Source organism: Cryptotermes secundus, unplaced genomic scaffold (genome assembly GCF_002891405.2).
Source record: "Cryptotermes secundus unplaced genomic scaffold, Csec_1.0 scaffold462, whole genome shotgun sequence".
NCBI lineage: Eukaryota > Metazoa > Arthropoda > Insecta > Blattodea > Kalotermitidae > Cryptotermes > Cryptotermes secundus.
The window spans coordinates 870,153-875,701 of record NW_019724744.1 but is presented as its reverse complement, the minus strand read 5'-3'; the positions used below and the strand labels follow the sequence as shown (position 1 = coordinate 875,701).

General features: G+C 41.9%; 1 protein-coding gene across 2 annotated transcripts in view; it reads left to right on the top strand.

Moving 5' to 3' along the window:
• Nucleotides 1-1,214: 1,214 nt before the first annotated feature.
• Nucleotides 1,215-5,549, top strand: part of LOC111862803 (sodium channel protein 60E) — a 142,540-nt gene continuing 138,205 nt past the window's right edge. For both annotated transcript variants that reach the window (XM_023848493.2, XM_023848492.2), the window contains exon 1: nucleotides 1,215-1,287. The gene's annotated coding sequence lies outside the window, so the exon portion shown is untranslated. The remainder of the gene's footprint in view (nucleotides 1,288-5,549) is intronic.

Genomic DNA, 5,549 nt, shown 5'->3' with positions numbered 1-5,549 from the left:
CTAGTTCTGAGAATATGAATACATGGAATTACACCTCCACTCTACGATATGTCTTCATGGTACAGTGCTTCATTAAACATTTGAACATATAAGTGCTGCACAGTTCATATGTTTGTAGAATATTGTAGAGTTTTTATTAGTGACACCACAACAAATTTCTCATTGGAATAGTGTATTGAACTGAGTATGATAGCAAGATGGGAATGATCAAGGGGTTCTTATAGATTTTTTGGCACATTACTTTTCCAAGATGGGACACACAAAGAGAGACTATGCAAAAGTAAGGTAGCTGCTTGTGGTCATAACTTCGAATTTAAATAGTGTCTATCAATCTTCCACGTGTCTTCCCAACAAAGATTGTGTATGCGTTTCTTGTTTTCTGCAATTTGCTAAATAAGTTACGCATTTCGACCTCTTGGGGAATGTGGTGACGTAGTAGGTTGAAGCATTATGCTACAAGCCAGAGGGTCGCGCGTTCAGCTCCCAATGTAGTCACTGGATTTTTCAGTTGACCTAAACCTAACAGCCGCACTATGACCCTGCGGTTGACTCAACCTCTGACACAAATGAGTACTAGTAATCAGTAATAGCTAGGAATCTTCCTGGGGAAATGTGGGGTAAAGAGCAGCTGGCGAGTAAGGTTGACAACCTCACCGCCATCTATGAGCCAATTGTCTAGAAAATGTTGGAGCCTCAACGGCCTGTTACAGCGATAGTTTTACCTTTTTCTCTTTATTTATACCTCTTTGTTTTAATCACTCAGAAAATGCTGGCTGAAAATTGCGAACCCTGAAATTGTCCTTGTCCAGTTTTTTGGTCGTAACATCTATCTGACTTACAAATAAACTGAACGTTTTCCGCCTTCGAAGACAGCTAGCAATCAGGGATCTCATCGGACTACGTTAAAATGTAATTTTAACATACCATGTAAACGTCAAATTTGGGTACAACTGGTTGAACTAGTAACATTCTTCAGGCTGCGAGGCTATCATGAACATTTTTGGACATCTACATGTCTTACATCCCTTAACTTCTGTATTCCAGATGTAAACTGTCCTTTCGCTATCCTCCACTGGAATTCACTTCCTATATTGCTCTATATAGTCAGGACCGGTCGCGACTGACGTATTTCGGAAAGCTACCTTGTTAAGTTGATCCGTGATTACGGATATAGAGTACTTTCCCGCTTAAACATAAGTAGAAGGGTGTTGTAGCTCGGTGCGTGTGAAAGTGGTGTTGGTCGTGTGTCAAGAACGTTTCTTCACAATTTAGATTGTGCCCAATATCGTAAGTTGAAGTTGCTTTTAAATTTGGCAATAGAGATGTTTTATGATAATTATTTTGCAGTAAATACGCTTGGAAATCAACTTGAATTTGTTGCTCTTTTTCACAGAAGGTACGTTGCTACTTTCGAGTATTTAGAATTTTTATGGAACGTCATTGTAAACGTACTGGTTGTTTGAGAAATTTTCCGTGTTATTTTCAACTACATTTACAGTGTTATGAACCAGAAATTATAATATAGTGCTTGTGATATGCATAAATCAGTGTAAAGCCTTTGTTACGTTTTATTTTTAAGTTGATAGACTGTATCCATTGATTTTAATTTATTTGCAATTAATAGGTTAAGGATGCTGAGTTCATAGTCTTTGCTAGTTTACAGTGACATCATCTGAGTTAAATCTGTTGCTCGTCAGATATTAAGATCGCTGTGGAAGAACACGAAACATTCATTATAAAAGTGTGTGCAAGTTTTCTTTTAGTAGAAATCAGCCCTCGTGCTATTGTAATATACTCGTATGAGAACAACTGCTACAGTTTGCGCTATGTGCGTTGGAATAATAGCGAGCTACATGTTGAAGATAGGCGAGGGCACATCTATGAAACTTGAAACCGCAACCGCAATTTCCGAGAATTGTTATCAACCAGAGTTGAACACGTGGAACTGAATGGAGCAGCACAAATTGAGAAAACGGCAACGCAACTCGCGGAAGACCGAGAAACAACTCCCAGGCAACTGGGCAAGTCAGTATTCTCATAGTTATGTTGCCGAGTGGTTTCCTAGTGCCAGCTGTTTTAATGTAATTGTGTAATTCATTTGCTTGTTTAGTTGGCACGAAAGGTTGATGAAGCTGCTAATTTTGTTTTTGTTCAGTTAACCGAGCAGGACTCTTGTATGTATGACAAGTGTTACCCAGATTATGCTAGGTAAAGTTGTCCGTGTACTTGACTAATTAAGCACTACGCCATGAAGGCGTATGGGGTTGGATGTATAAATCCACATTTTCTTTACCTCGGCACTAGCTGGAAGTGAGTGGTCAGTCTCACTATGCGGCCACATACCCTGGGGAAAGAGCCCCTGGTACCCATTGGATAGGCGGTTGGGTGGACCCCAGAGCCCGACTGAACGACACGGAGAAGTGAAAATTCTTGACCCTACAGAACCCTCGGTCATCCAGCCAGTAGCCAGTCACTATACCGACTGCTCAGTCCCGATGCATACTAACCCCAAATCAGGAGTGCGATATTCTGCGTTGTAACGCCGTGTATTTCGATAGATGTGCACTGACGTTCTTCCTAAACGTCTGTAAACTTCTAATAACTACACGGCATTACAACCCAGAATTCCGCTGTGAGAAATTTAAAACCAATCTTAAATAAATCAGTCCTAATAAATATCGGTAAATTATCGATATATCGTCTCCTGAGTATTAGAGTGTTGTCACAATTCCTTGTCTTTTTTTTTGGGGGGGGCGAACATGAGGTAATGCAGTTTCCTAATTTTCCGTGTGGTGTTCAACTGTCGCCACATATTTCCACAGGTTTGCCCTACTTACAAAATGTAAGATTTTAGAATGAGTTTTTTTAAGTCACATTTAAACTGCAGTTGGTCCCCTAACGTCAAACCCAGTTTCCCGAAAGCTGATGTTGAGGGACACAGCACACTCCCTTACTCGCTCGGCGAGTTGTCTGAATACGTCCGAACCACACAGAAAACAACTTAAATATTTTGGAGAAGTATTTGAGGGGAGGCAGGTTTCATTCCGTCTGACTTAAAAAATTTGGTCTACTTTACTTATGGAGGCTTGTGTTGTGAATGAAAACTCTAGACAACGCATTTTTAAACTGTGTTGAGATACAGCATGCCACGTATTTTAAAAGCACAATTCAACAATTCGTTGGTATTTGTGATCACAGTTCTTTAAGGAGTCCTGTCAGTATGTAAAGTGTTCGTTGACTCGGATAAATATTTAATGGTGTGTGCTGTGTTGTGAATACTCAATTGCAACGACTCCATAAGTGTTAGTGATAGTGTTAAGTGACAAGTGTAGTGACATCAGCGGCTGCAACAATCCGTTTACTACAGCAGTACTTATCTGAAAGAGGGTTTCGAAACTGGGATCAAGTGGAGAGGAGCAGCGCGCAAACCGTATCGTTAAAACCAAAACAGTGCCTTAGCTGCTCTTTCACGTCGGCGGTGAAAGATAAATGGCTTGAGTGTGTAAGGACGCAAGTAATTACTACACATTAAATTGGTTTTGATTAACATGCAGTGAATCTGTGTTTTGAAGCTGGCAGAACATAATTTAGCACGTATAGGAATTGTCAAATATATGCATTTTATTGCCACTGAAGAAATCAGTGCACAGGCCTAGTATTGACTTCGCATTTAACGAAAGTGAGAGCTGAAATGAGTGTATTAGAAATGGGTAGGTCTGTCACTGGCCGCCAGGCTTCGTGGCAGTAGCGTTATTTAGTGCGGCAACAGATTTCAAATGTTTCTTCGTTCGTTTATGCTCGTATTTATGTAGCGTGAATGCTTTCGCCTTCCAATGCTTGTCCGTTCTCCATTGTGACCAATATCCCCACAATTTTATATTTTCCCTTTGAAGTAATCCTACCTTTCCAAACGACAACAATTTAGACGCAGAGATTTCGATGTAATTTTTTAGCATAGGCGTCAGGGTGGGCGGGAAACATTTAGGGCCTAGTAAGAACCGCCACAGGTTACACCTAAACAGAAACACATCCCATCCCTTCCTCCTCGACAAGCAAGGAGCAGTATCAACTGAACAAGCCTCGTACGTTATGATTTGATTTCCATATTGAAAGAAATGTTGTTTCAAGGCGAAACGCTTACATTTTGAATCAAACTGAAGAAGACACGTTTTACCAGACGAATAACCAACACTGATTACGAAAATGAGATGTTTTTACTTCGTTATGACCTGTATTTCCGTCCTGCTGTATTTGTTGCGCTAATCAATAAAAAGAGACGGCAGAGACGTCAGAACGTACGGAGGCACGCGTACACGGTACACGGACAGGAACGTTTGTGCGTGGCGTGTTCATGCGAGAAATATACATTTAAATTCAGCTTCATGTAAGAAGATAAATCGTCACGAAGTGCACGAATATAGGTAAGTTTCCTGAAAGCCCATTGTTGTCATTCCGGTATGTACTGTTGCTGCGTTTATAAAATTTTTGTTTTTGTTGTGTTTTATGTGTTATCAGGTCCCGCTCATATCCTGTGCCTCACCGTGGCGAGCGGGTGACGCAAAGAACGGTGCATCTCCGAAATAGCATTGTAGCATTAGCATTGTCGCGCCAGCCGTCTACATTGTGCAGTCCGTTAGATGTGCGTGGTTATCAGCCTAATGTTTTGTTTGCCCGGCGTAATTTGCAGCGTTTGCGCGTCCGTGTATTTGAACTGCTCTGGGGATAAACGTGACGTGATTGAGTCTGTCGGGTGGAAAATTATAGGAATATAGCGAGAGGGAGAACAGGGGANTTTTTACGATACCACATCCCGCGAGACTCATCACTTTGATCGGTCTCAGTTTCCTTGAATATTACTAGCCGCCACTGCCAAGTCGTATCCATGTATTTCTTTTACGATATCGCACCACACCCGACTCGCATCACTTTGATCTGTCTCAGTCTCCGTGAACATCACTAGCCGTCACTGACAAGTCATCTTGCTTCTTTTTTTTACGATACCACATCCCGCGAGACTCATCACTTTGATCGGTCTCAGTTTCCTTGAATATTACTAGCCGCCACTGCCAAGTCGTATCCATATATTTCTTTTACGATATCGCACCACACCCGACTCGCATCACTTTGATCTGTCTCAGTCTCCGTGAACATCACTAGCCGTCACTGACAAGTCATCTTGCTTCTTTTTTTTACGATACCACATCCCGCGAGACTCATCACTTTGATCGGTCTCAGTTTCCTTGAATATTACTAGCCGCCACTGCCAAGTCGTATCCATATATTTTTACGATATCGCACCACACCCTACTCGCATCATTTTGATCTGTCTCAGTCTCTATGTACATCACTAGCCGCCACTGTCAGTTCGTATCTCCCCAGGGGGGCCGGCTCACGGACATTACACTGCTATTTTCTTTCGTTGTCACTCGGCCAAATTCAGAGTGGCGGAAGAGATGCGCACGCTTTGGCGTAGGTCAGTTCGTGCTACGTGGGGGAGTCACTGCTTAACTCGGACTCTTGCTCGTGTCGTACCAGAATTTTGGATTGGG